This window comes from Hordeum vulgare, chromosome 5H (assembly GCF_904849725.1).
Source record: "Hordeum vulgare subsp. vulgare chromosome 5H, MorexV3_pseudomolecules_assembly, whole genome shotgun sequence".
In the NCBI taxonomy this organism is placed as follows: domain Eukaryota; kingdom Viridiplantae; phylum Streptophyta; class Magnoliopsida; order Poales; family Poaceae; genus Hordeum; species Hordeum vulgare.
This window is the reverse complement of record NC_058522.1, coordinates 46,391,103-46,403,870: the sequence shown is the minus strand read 5'-3', so window position 1 is coordinate 46,403,870 and position 12,768 is coordinate 46,391,103. Positions and strand designations below refer to the sequence as shown.

The 12,768-nt window shown below is 44.1% G+C and overlaps 1 long non-coding RNA gene and 1 pseudogene across 1 annotated transcript; both read left to right on the top strand.

Moving 5' to 3' along the window:
- Positions 1-3,618: 3,618 nt before the first annotated feature.
- On the top strand, positions 3,619-4,574 carry LOC123396292 (annotated as a pseudogene).
- Positions 4,575-10,590: 6,016 nt separating this feature from the next.
- On the top strand, positions 10,591-12,259 carry LOC123395894. Its single transcript, XR_006609851.1, has 3 exons — positions 10,591-10,637; positions 11,067-11,185; positions 12,122-12,259. It is a non-coding gene; the product is annotated as an uncharacterized LOC123395894 (long non-coding RNA).
- Positions 12,260-12,768: the final 509 nt, after the last annotated feature.

Below are 12,768 nucleotides of genomic sequence, written 5' to 3'. Positions count from 1 at the left end.
ATGAGTGGTCCTCTTTGTCTAGTATCGTCAGGGGAAAGGCATTGATCGGGTACTTACCTCGGGTATGTGATATACCACGAGTCGTGGATGACTCGGAAGTTTCCGGGATCTCATGGGTCCAGCGTACTACCTCTCCAGAGTGTAAACTATTCGAATAGCCGTGTCCATGGTCAAGGACAGTTGGGAAATCCTACTTAAACTACTTCCAGTTATTTCCACATAAAACAAGTGTGAGTGTGTGTGTGTGGTGTTGAAAAATGTGTTGTCGTGACAGTAATGATATGCCCAAGTTCGGTGACTTGGCAAATAGGGTGAACCCGGATGGTTCAACCCTCGACAGATATATTGATATCTGTAACCTGTTCTTCAAGAGTACTTCTTTAACTTGATGCATATTCATGATCATTCCACCCAGATGAGTTACACTAAAGATGCATGATATTGTTATCCTTCACTTTCGCTGATTATATCATGGGTTGTTTGCGAGTACATTCATAGTACTCATTGGCCTGCCACTGGTTATGTTATTGACTAGACATGGAAGGACCTGAGTTTGGAGATGAGTACGTCTTCGGAGACGCCCTTGCGAACTAGGACGCTTCCGAGTCAGAATGCGTGTCGGTGTAGGCTTGATGGCATGGGCACCCGCTTAGCCCTATGTTTTCCGCTACTAGTGTATCTGAGTGATTTGGCCTTAGGCCCTGTCTTGTGAACCTGGCTCTTCGGTCATGTGTTGTAATAATCGGTACTTGGATGTAAGACTCTTTTATTCGGTATATGTGTTCGCTGAGCATTGATCTCTGGGATCACTGAGCACGGCGATCTCGACTAGTAAGTCGGGGTCCCCACAAGTATACCTCATATCTTTTCTTCATCATATTCACCAAACTTGCTTCAATATCCCGGCTCATGGAGAAGCGGCTCAGATATCGAGCGTGCAGTTCTTCAAAGTCAAGTTTTTCAATATTGGGAAGCTCAAATTTAGCTTTCCATTTCTCTACTTTGGTTGTCGCACCTTTGGCAGTATGCTTAGCCAGCACGGTGTAGACGGGTGCGGTGTGACCCGTCCGAGTAACGACAACTTTCTCTTCATTAGATACAACATCATTGGTTATCTTTGGAGGACTTGGCGGATTAAGATCGTTTTTCTAACTCGCCTCCATGGCTGTATTGCCATCTTCTGTTAGGTTAGCTTGGACATCAGGAAGATTGTCAGTAACATTTGTGTAAGTTACAGGAAGCTCTGTACAAGTGTCAACTGAATCAATTGGAGCTTCGGGGATAGTAACATCCACTTCCTCCTCTCTAGGCGCTTCACGATTGTGAAGTGACCCGCCTGTTTTTCTTTTCTTGGCCTGAGCCCTGAAGGACTTAAGGTTGAGACATACATAATGAAGTATAAGTACTGAGGCAAGTGTTCAATATGCAAATAAGGATTTACCTTGGGAGACGAACAAGAGGTGGCAATTTTGAAGATGTTGAGTCGCCCTATGAAGATGGTGATGCTTATTAAAGTGAAACCCGGAAAATTTGAGAAATCAACAAATAGAATTTGTTGATAAGAAAAGGAGGGTTAGGATGAAAAGCACCTCATTTCAACGTTTACGACTGGTTGTTTTCTCGGGTAAACCCGCCATCAGATTGCCTGAGGAACTGCGGGTGTGGCGCTTTGGAGTATAAATAGACTTCTTCAAAAGGAAGTTAGGATCCAAATAAGCATCCAGATGATTCATAGGAACTTTCCTACAAACCTTCCTCGAAAGCCTTGTGAAAGAAATATTTGAGTCAGAAGAGATTGAAATTACCTCGACATCCTTAGTGTCGCTTTCAGCGCCATCCTCCTGAGATTGAACAGAATATTTAGTACATCACACATCAAAATAAAGGGACGGATGAAACATTTACCTTAGATTGGTCTTCGATAGTCTAAGACTCGCCCATAACAGATGACTCGACAATAGCTGCTTTGTTCTTCCTTTTCTTCTTCAGGGCGGTTTTGACCTTTTTGACAATTGTTTTCACTGGTTTCCCCTTCCAGAAGGGCGAGTTTTTCTACAAAAAAATTGATAAAGACGCAAGTTCTCAAAGGTATAAAGGAAATAATAAGCAAGGCGACCAAGGGCAAAAGATGTCTACCTCATGAGCCGTGTTCTAGATACAGAACGACTTCAGTCCAATTTTGGATCATATTTCTTTGGGCTCACCACATAGCTTCTTCACAGTACTAGTGACTTCATCAGAGTCAAGCATAACATTGGTGAACCATTGTGCATTGTTTAAATTGCCATCATATTTGCACATCAATCCATCCCGGCGGCTTAAGGGAAAAATCCGCCACTCCAGCCAGCACCAGATCAAGACAATTCTGGTTAAACCATTGGCATTTAAGGCCCTAAGTCTCAGCCAGACAAAAGCAAGAGTGGCATGTCCTTCTGTAGTCGGTGAGCTGGGAATCTTAAAGTCCATTGGAAGGCGGTCCTGTGTGAACCCTGGCGGGGTATTTTCTTTTGCAGGTGCAGTATTCTTACAATAAAACCAAGTTTTCCCCAACCTTTGGGATAACTGGGCAAGGTCACAACAAGAAAGCCATATTCTCGCCGCCTTTGAATTGTGACTCCACCAAGTTCTAAGCTGGGACCATCGGCACATTCGGTCTGGCGGTTCAAGTAGAAGAATTCCCTAAACAAAGGAACAATGGGCTCTATTTCCTAGTATGCTTCGCAGAAAACTTGAAATTGGCATAAATTGCTGATTGAATAGGGGGCCAGGTCTTGAGGGTGAAGATTGTAGAAGTGCAGGGCGTCTCAAAAGAGTTTTGATCCACGGGGGAGAAAAACATCCACTACTAGGAAAAGGGCTATAGATGATATAGACACTAATGGCGCACCAGACAATTAGTGCGCCACTACTATATAGTAATGGCGCACCATGTGCAGGTGTGCCATTAGTGTGATGGACACTAATGGCGCACCACACACTCGATGCGCCACTACTATATATATATATATATTTTTTTTATTTTTTTTGCAAAACTACTAATGGCGCACCACCAGCTAGTGCGCCATTAGTAACCACGGTTACTAATGGCGCATCTGTTGGTGGTGCGCCACTACTATAATTTTTTTTTTGGCAAAACTACTAATGGCGCACCAGAGCTGGTGTGCCATTAGTAACCAAGGTTACTAATGGCGCATCTGTTGGTGGTGCGCCACTACTATACTTTTTTTTGCAAAACTACTAATGGCGCACCACCAGCTGGTGCGCCATTAGTAACCCTCGTTAGTAATGGCGCACCAGCTGGTGGTGCGCCATTAGTAGTTTTGCAAAAAAAATATCTCCCTGCCACCCACGACCCCAAACCTAGCAAGCCCTCTCTCGTCCTCATCCTCCCTCCCCCGGCCTGAACCACCACCGCCGCCAGGGTCTCCATGCTCCTCTCCTCCTCCTCCTCGGCCAACTCCTCGGCGCGCAGGGTCTCCTCCTCGCCCGACCTCGCCGACGACCACCAGCCGGCCGCACAGCAGCAGCAACAGGCCGACGATCCGGTCACGCAGGTCGACCAGTTCCTCTCGTCCTCATCTTCTCCTCTGCTCCTCCATCGGTCGACCGACCAGGGAGATGGACGGTGACTACGTCTCCGGCCTGCTCGCGGGCACCACGGGGCTCGACTTCGGCATGCCGAGCCTCAACGCCGGCTTCTTCGAGACGCTCTGCGGCGCCATGTTCGGGGACCGGGCGGCCGGGATGCACGGCTTCAGAAACGGCGGCCAGTTCGGGCCCGCGGAGGGGGGCGGTGGGGAGCTCGCCGCTGCGTCCCGGGAGGGCTCCTCCGTCTCTGACCCGGCGTGGGCGTACGACGCGAATGCCAAGAAGCGGAAGGCGCCCGCCGCGGGCGCCGCCATGGGCAAGGAGGCCGCGACCACCTTCGCCAAGGTGTGCTCCGTTTCCATGGACTTTTTTTCTTTCGGTTGTTGAGAAAATTCTGCCTTGCATTAGCTTGTTGGTTGGTTAAGGTTCTACCTGAGGTGACGCCGGAATTTGGTTTGCAGATGGGGGAGGCGATGGGGCCGGACTCGAAGAAATGAAAAATTGAGGACGAGACGGTGAGGCCCAAGGTGGAGGAGGAGGCGGCCACGGCCAGCGACGGGTCAGCCGGCGGGGAGAGGGGCCGGAAGCAGGACAAGGGCAAGGGCTCCAAGTCCAAGCAGCCGGCGGCGGACGAGCCGCTCAGGGACTACGTCCACGTCCGGGCCAGGAGAGGCCAGGCCACCGACAGCCACAGCCTTGCTGAGAGGGTAATACTTCTACTGAAATTTTACTCTCAAGCGTCTCTTTTAGCTGTCTGAATGAAAAGTTGTCAGTACAATTTTTTACTCGATGTCCTCAATTGTGGGTTCAGACAACACGTTAGAAGAGAAAAGATCACCCTCAAGATGAAGATGCTCCAGGACCTACAAGTGTACTCGTTGAGTCCAGCGCTGGTTGCTTTGCTATTTCTGCTGATTGAAAAGCGTGTATTGGCATTTTTTGTTTCAATGCGATTTCGTTGCTGGCTCTGCGTGATAAGAAATTGAAAGGGCAGCTCGTTGGAAAAGAGAAGGTAATCGGAATATCTGCCAAAGCTGCTGGGTAGGCTGAAAAGGTGCGGTAGTGTGGATTTGGTGTAGAATGTATCTGAATTTGTTGCCGCAAACACATATAAATAGCTGAATAACAGTGAGCATGATACTAGAAGAACCTGTGATGATTGAAAATATAGAAGACCCTGATGAAAACCGTCTGACCAAATTTTTCTCCAATACATGCTACTCATGTGGAGAAAAAGGACATTATTCACAGGATTGCACGAAGGGAAGCCAAGAGTATCTGGGAAACTTCCCGACGGAAAAAGTGGAGTTTGATCCACTTGAAATAGAAGAACTGGCCAAAATAAAGGAGTCCGGAAAGAAGAAAAAGTACCCTCGAAAGAGCCAAATCTCTGCAGACATAGAACTGAGTCATGTTAGATGTTACAAGTGTATGGAATTTGGCCACCACAAATACATGTGCTCAGGAAGGAAGCCGGAAACCCAAGGAGAAAAAGCAAACACTAAGATGCCTCGAGACTTGTCAGAACTCATTTGCTTTCGTTGCAAGGAAGTAGGACATTTTGCTAGCGATTGTCCACAAAGGAAGAAAGCTAAGAGGGAGTAGTTAAGTTTTGACCGCGGCAATTAGTGTAATCTGAAGAACTCTTGTTTTTCATGAGATCATGGAGTGAAAAAATTTGTAACAGAAGTCCCTGAGATTGTAATAACATCATGAATAAATGGAATTTATTGTCTCATGATTGCCTATGTTGAAACTGTATGCGTTGTTTCTCTATGAGCAAATATCTCTGAACATTTATGAGGATAAAAGAAAAATATGGTCTATGCAGGCATGAGTATAATCCATTTTTAGTGTGGTAGTAATGGGTAAACCCACAGGATCCACTGAGTAGGAATGTACCATGATTACCAAGGAGACACATACATTCCTCTGAGTACCTATTTACTGACACCTGCAGATGACAACTCTCTACGAGTCATTCCTCAAGGGCCCAGAAACGATCATGACCCTGACCAGTTATCATGATTACCCGAAAATCCTGAACGACATGATGAAGCACATTCATCTTGAAGGAGATGCAGTCTACAAAGGCTACCCATTTGTGGAAAATGGAGTGGAACTTTGGTACGTGGACGTACACCTCCACCTTGTGAAAGGAGTTTGTCCAAAGACTATGGGGCAATACTTTTCCATTTCACGTGTACCACGAGCAACCTTCTTTGATGCTGTTCGTGAAGCTGCCATGGAAGCCATACGTTAGATTGGAGAAATACTTGAAGCAAGACTCCGTCATACCCAGGATTACCTGAGTGAGGTACGTGCGGAGATGATGGAGATGAAGCTCATGACCACCATGATGAAGCGAAAGATGGATGATTTCAAGGAGCACCTCGGAAAGTTCCAGTGGAACTAAAGTACCTCCAAGAGAGATGAATGAATAATGTTGGCAGAAATGCTCGACCATACCGAAAAATGTGGATGGCAGCATTTGTAATAAATTACTTTTGAGTTGGAATTTTAAAGAAAGCAAGGATGTAATAAAGTATTCATTATGAAATGAATATGATTTATGGAAGAAGCTATGATGGATCAGCAAACATTTTCTTAGGAACATATGAAAGCCAGAGAGTTGTGAAGATATGATAGATGTTTTGTTCAACTTGCAGAACCAATGGATTATCCGAACTTCGTTCCTGTACAAGAGAAATTCTGCAACGCTTTTGAGGATGCCCAAGTGTTAGAATACGAGATTCACTAAGCCTTATACAAGGTAATGATTTCAGTGCGACATGGCTTGGACACCATGACGACTTACTATTATCATTCTCTTCCTATTCGGAATGGTAAATCTGAGAGACTTACCCATAGTGAGAGACGACATTCTTTGAAGCTTTTGTTTAAGCCTTAGAATGGTATGATGAAAGCCCATGTACATGGCACTTGTTGACACGCGTAGGAAATTTTACGGTGAGGATGAAGACAAGACCCCTCTCTCTGCAGGATAGCCACAAATGGTAGACCACCATGAGAATCATCGATAGGTTATTTAGAATTGACCGTGAGACTGTCAGTTAAGAAGCCCCAGTAATGGAAGAAGCTTATATCAACGGAAGAGCACTCGATTTTGATGGAAAACGTTATGAATATAACGAGAGAGCATCACCAAAGGATTTAATATGAAGACTGTGCGATGTCAGTTGCCAAAACCCAGAGGGTTGTTAAAATCTTAAGGGACCAGTATCTCTCATTTGACGTGTGGTAGCATCCCACTTTGCCGGAAGTTGGATTTGTTAGAAGACCCCCAAACCCTAACCTTTCTTTCTAGCCCCTTCGAATCTCGAGGACGAGATTCATTTTAAGTGTGGTAGGTTTGTAACATCCCATATTTTGGAATGTTAGAATAATTATTAGATTGTTTGTTTGTTTGCTAGAGTGATTGAAACTTTTAAAAACTTTTGAATGAGAGGGAATAAAATGACTTCCCCTTTTTCTGTAAACTCAATTTCATCTATTAAAAAAAATCAAAGAGAGAAGATAACATGACTTCTTCTACCATAAAGATTTTTGAAGGGTGGATTTGAAAACTAATAAAAGATTTTCCATATGTATTTTATTTTCATATTTGGTCTTATTGCTATTTCAAAGCTTAACTGGAGTCATATATTAAAAATATGAGAGGAGGAACATGACCCTCCAAAGCAGGGGCCTTTTTGAAGGTTATTTGAACCATAAAACTTAGAGGGACATTTGAATTTTTTTGCAAAAGAAAATAAATCTTTTAGGCAATTTTGTGAAAATAATTTTTTCTAAAGTTTTCATTTTGGCCATGGAAAAATGTTAATCAAATTCTATATTTTCTGCTGATAATTTTGGTATATAATATGCCCATATTTGGAATTGTTTTGATCGCCTAAATCTTCCTTTTACCTTCCTATTTTTAATTGAAAGGAAAATTTTCCTTTATTAGGAAATCGCCACGGGCCCGTTAGGAAGGTCTAGCCCAAGTCCGTTCCCTCGCCAAATCCGAAACCGATCGGATCGGCCACCCGATCTGTTTCTCTCTCGCCCCACCGACAGATCCCACCTCTCGCGAGATCTCCTCCCTCCCTCGGTCATCTCTTTCCTACCCAGCCGATCCCCTTCCGTACCATCGCCGGCCACTACCGGACCCCTCGGATCCTGCGATCTCCTTCCATCTCGAGCCCTCATCTCCCCCTATAAAGCTTCCCCCTCCCCACCGCACCCCCTTCCCCTTCCCCCGCCCTTGCCCCTGCAGCCTCGCCGGAGCCGAGCTCCAGGGAACGCCCCCGCACCGCCTCGACCACCCCTCGCCTCCCCCCCGCACCACCTGAGACCACCAGCGGCCTCCCCACATCCGCCGCGCCCCATTTTTCTCCTCAGGTCGCCCCTTCGCCGCCCTACGCCTCCGCCCTCCACTCGCCGGAGTTCGGCCGGTACAGGAACCCTCGAAGCTCCCCGAGCTCATCCCCACACACGAGAAGCCTCGCCGTCCCCGCTATCCGACGGAGGAGAACCGCCGCCGTCGACTGGTGCCCTTCCCCACGTCGAAACTTCGCCGGAGCGACGCCCCCGGACCACCGCCACTTCTCTGCCTCGCTGGAGAAGCCCCTGCAGACCCTCCCCATGGTGAGCTAACCCCATCTCTGCCTTAGCCGTCCGATCTGTAATACACGGTATAGATTAGAAACTAGGTACCCCTTCGGTTTTTAGTTAAAAACCGAACTGAGTTTTACTTCACTTACTTTTTAGCCGAGGGGTTTTATCTAAATATCGGCCGTTTGCTAGTTAACACCGCAGCACACACCACCTTAGCCAACCAGAGCATGCCACGTGGACCCCTTGTTCACAAATCAGTTTTTTTCTTTTTTCTGTTTAAATTCTAAAACAGAGAAAGTTCCAATCTTGGTTCGATCATAACTTTTGATCTAGAGAACCAATGAGGCTGATTCTTTTTCCAGTAGATCACAATTGTTCTGTAGTTTTTAAAAACATATAATTTGTCTATGGTTGAAATTTTCAATTTTGAATTAGATCAGATTTAGTTTAAACCTTGTTTTGCTTATTCCAGGAGTTTAAAAATAGCTTTTAAATTAATTCTTCTTGATACTATCACTAGTGATCTTATTTATCAGTGGTAAAAATTTCAGAATTGTTTGAGTATTTTAGATCATTGTTTCTTGTGAAACAATTTCTGTCTCACCTCTTTTAGGATTGTGCCTAATTTTCTTTCTTTAGTTGTTTTTAAATTATTTTTCTTTTATATTTCGGAAAGATTATATTTTGTTTCTGTTAGTTAACAGTAGGTTTGCAACAAGTTTTGATTTTGATTTTTATATGTTATCATGAAATCAATTCTACTTCTCTAATAACTTGCAATTGGTTTCTCCACTGTTTCAAATCCCGTTTGGAAATACTTTCAAATAGTTTTGTGAAAAAATACTTTATTTATTCTTAGTTAAATTTATATCTTAGTTCCCTGTTATTATTTTCCGTTGGTCAAAAAATATTTAGTGTTTGATGTAGTAGAAGACTCCCTAGTCTTATTTGAAGTTTCCTTCGGATTCATATTCAATCCCTCTTTTGCTTTGACTGCTAGTATGAGTGCTTATGTGAATGATATGGTTGTTATATAGATTTCATCGGAGAGTGACGAGTAGTCTATCAAGTTATTTCTCGAGAAATTCTTCTTCGTCAACATCGCCAGGCAAGTCATTTGATCATGTATCACCTATGTTTTATGCACCGTAGTTCTACCATCCTATGCCCAATTGCATGCTGACTAGGTACTTGGAAATTATGGTTACATATTGTAGTATCATGTGGTAGGCACCCAACAACCCCGTTACTTGGCCCGGCACGACAAATTTCATATTGCTATGCTTGAGTAGACGGGATTCTGGTTGAGAGTTTATCACGAGTGATGCGAGAATAGTTTAATAAGCAAGACCGGTTAAGTCAAGACTTTTCAAGACCTCATGATGCAATGCAACTCTGGGTGAAGGACGGTTGATCGGCTCCCTAGAGAAACCAGTGGATGACCCGGGATGCTGGAGACGGCTATGACATCCTGCGGAAAGCTTCATCCAGGCTCAAAGTGACGGACGGATATTTTCAAGACCCAAGGCTTACCTGCACAGCCACAAGTCATTATGGGCCCTGGCTTGGTTGAACAACGCGGCAAGTCCAGACAGGCGGTGCTAGCCGATGTAGAAGAACGGTAGGAATGGATGGGCACTGACAGGGATTCAGAGGGACCCGTTGAAATACCATGTTTTGATCATCCGGTCTTCAAACACCCTGAAGTGCGAGGACATACACGGAGGCGATCAAATCTTGTGGGGAACGTGTGCAAAACTTTGCAGAGTATTCAAACCTAATCGATTAGCCGTGTCCACAGTCATGGACAACTTGAGCCAAAGGAACTGAAGTTATCTGGATTTCTCAACACCATTATATATATATTTGATGAGGGTAATATTGATAACTCGGGTATGAGAACTGGTTGGTGGAACCATCTCATTAACAACCAACTACGTAGTAATATTTTGCTTTTAGCCCCTCTCTTGTTGTAGGAGAAAACTTGCTTTTTGCTAAAAACTTATAGCCCCACCTGCCATATATGCATATATTATAGATGATTGGTTTTCACCCCTCTCTTATGTGACTTGCTGGCATATTCAATATGCTGACCTACACGGCTGCAACGTCTTATGTTGCAGATATTTTTCTTCGACGAGTAAGAGTACGATTCAGGGTTACGGTCTACACTCAACTTGCCGTTGGTGTTTATTGGGACTCCACTCCCTTGACTGCTTCCGCTGAGATATTTAAGGTATATATTAGTTTTACGCTATTTACATGTGATTGCACTTTGATATATACATTGATGTAATGTGTGTGCCAGCATACTGATCCAGGGATGGCACAGAAACACAGAGGCTTGACTCGTCTTGAGTCGGGTCGCTACATTGGTAGTAGCGTTGACATTTTGAGTTCAAGAAAACCAGTTGATATGATCTTACCTGGTAAATATGTAATTGTTTTGTGTTCTCTGAAGCTGTGCGACAATTGTTACATGATCCAGTACCAATAAAAACTACATACAATACAGATGTTGATGTGAAACACCATTGATGATACTTATGTTCTTGTGTGGTACAGTTAGCTAATTAGCATTTCCAAATTCAAGAATTTTATTACCTGATACTTATTTGGTTTGTCTTCGTAAGACTTATACTCTTCTTATTGTGTACATAGATTTATTGACACTATCAGAATTTTGTCATTAAACAGTTTTACTTATTTGAATGATGATAGGCGAGTGTTTTTCAGTGCTTGTATGTTCTGACAGATATATATCTTATATCTATATTTCCCCATTGATGAATGCTGAGTATCAACTTCCCTTATAATTTATGAAAATCGTAAGGGAGCTAACTAGCTTTTTTATGCAGAACTTGGTCCTTATACTCTAGAATACACCTCAAATGGTCGCTACATGATAGTAGGTGGGCGAAAAGGTCATATTGGTATGATGGATATGTTGAGTATGGATCTCATCAAAGAGTTTCAGGTCAGCTCACAGTATTTTAGCACTTGTCCCAGCATGTTGGATGTTTGCAACACATTCACCATTTGAAGTTTAGTGCTTTTCTAAAAAATTAAGCTGGCAAGATTCGTCTAGTATGATCATAAGTGCTTAGTCAAAATGCAGTTGTAATAAAAGTGCGTGCCTTCCATGCAACCAAAAAACTAACAGTTGATGGAAGATGTGGATGTTGGGGGCAGGGAACTAGATCTAGTTGATTTTGCCATCTCATTTGGTTTGATTGGTAGCGGCAAAATTAAGATCAAATAGGCAGAGTTCAGTTTACTTTTGTCCTAAGAAACTGAAAAGTCCTCACAAAGTTTTCCATTGCCTCCCTGTCGGGATTTTTATGCATATTTACTGCAATGGTTTCCAAGGTTCAAAAAGGACAGTGCGCTAGGCGGGCGATGGGCCTAGGCGGGCACCTGGAACCTGGCATTAAGTATGCAATTGGGCACCTGAGCCCAGCACATTGCAAATCAGGGCTAGAATTACAGAGAGTAGAGTGAGGGAGAAGTGAAGCTGGAGTTACGGTTCAGATCGTTGCAGCAGGAGCGTGAAGTTTCACAGTCGCCACAGCAGCGAGCCTCCATGTCGTGGCTGTAGGGGGAGTATGGTGTCCGGGAAGATGATGTTCGCATGTCATGTATATGGGGATTTCTGGCTCGTGTGGAACCAGCTTTACCAAGCCATCTAGGCATCCATCTAAAACATTCATGTGTCTCTTCTGCTTCACGAGGGTGCCTTCGCTTCCTAATTCTCCTCGCACCGGAGCCACTCCTCTTCTAGCTGAAGAGCTGCCACTCCTCATGTCGCCGTCGCCTCTTTAATCATATTCTCATTTTCATTACAAGGACATACATATCCTTTTTTGACTGAATTTTTATGACAAGTTTCCTCACTGTTGAATGGCCATTTCAGGTATATGCAAAGATTTGATCCTGGATTTGGTTTTAATGGAGGCGCGTACACCATTCAACCTTTGTATGCTCCTGCTATTACCTACAACACTGAGTTCCCCCAGCTTGGGTCGCCACAAATGTCTCCTGTTCCTGTTGAACAACAACACCCTCATCCAATGGCTCAGCACATGCCTGGGCCCTGGTCGCGGGCTCAATCACCTAATGCAGTTGGCTACAGGCCTCCAGATGGTGTTATGCCACCCTACAGTCCTGGTCAAGCTGGTGCTCCTGTCAGGTCGTCTGTTTTCATGCATGCTTCCCAGCAATATGCTATGCCTTCACGCCCAGGAGTCACGTTTGTACATCCACAGGATTCTATGCGACCATTTGCACAGGTCCGTGTTTTCTCCTATCAGTCGTGTACTAAGCTGATTTCCTTGAGTAATCTTTTGATAGAGGTGGATTGTACAAATTAATACTACCACACCGATGTTCTGTACGTTCCATTGGTTCCTACTAACCATGATATATTATTGTTATACTATTCCTGCCTATGACTGTTTTACTTCTTTTTATATTTTTGGCATACAATTCTCTTCAAGGAAGCCAACTTTTGTTTTTGCTCCCAATGTTTAGTGATAGATATTTTTTAACCATTTTTATTTT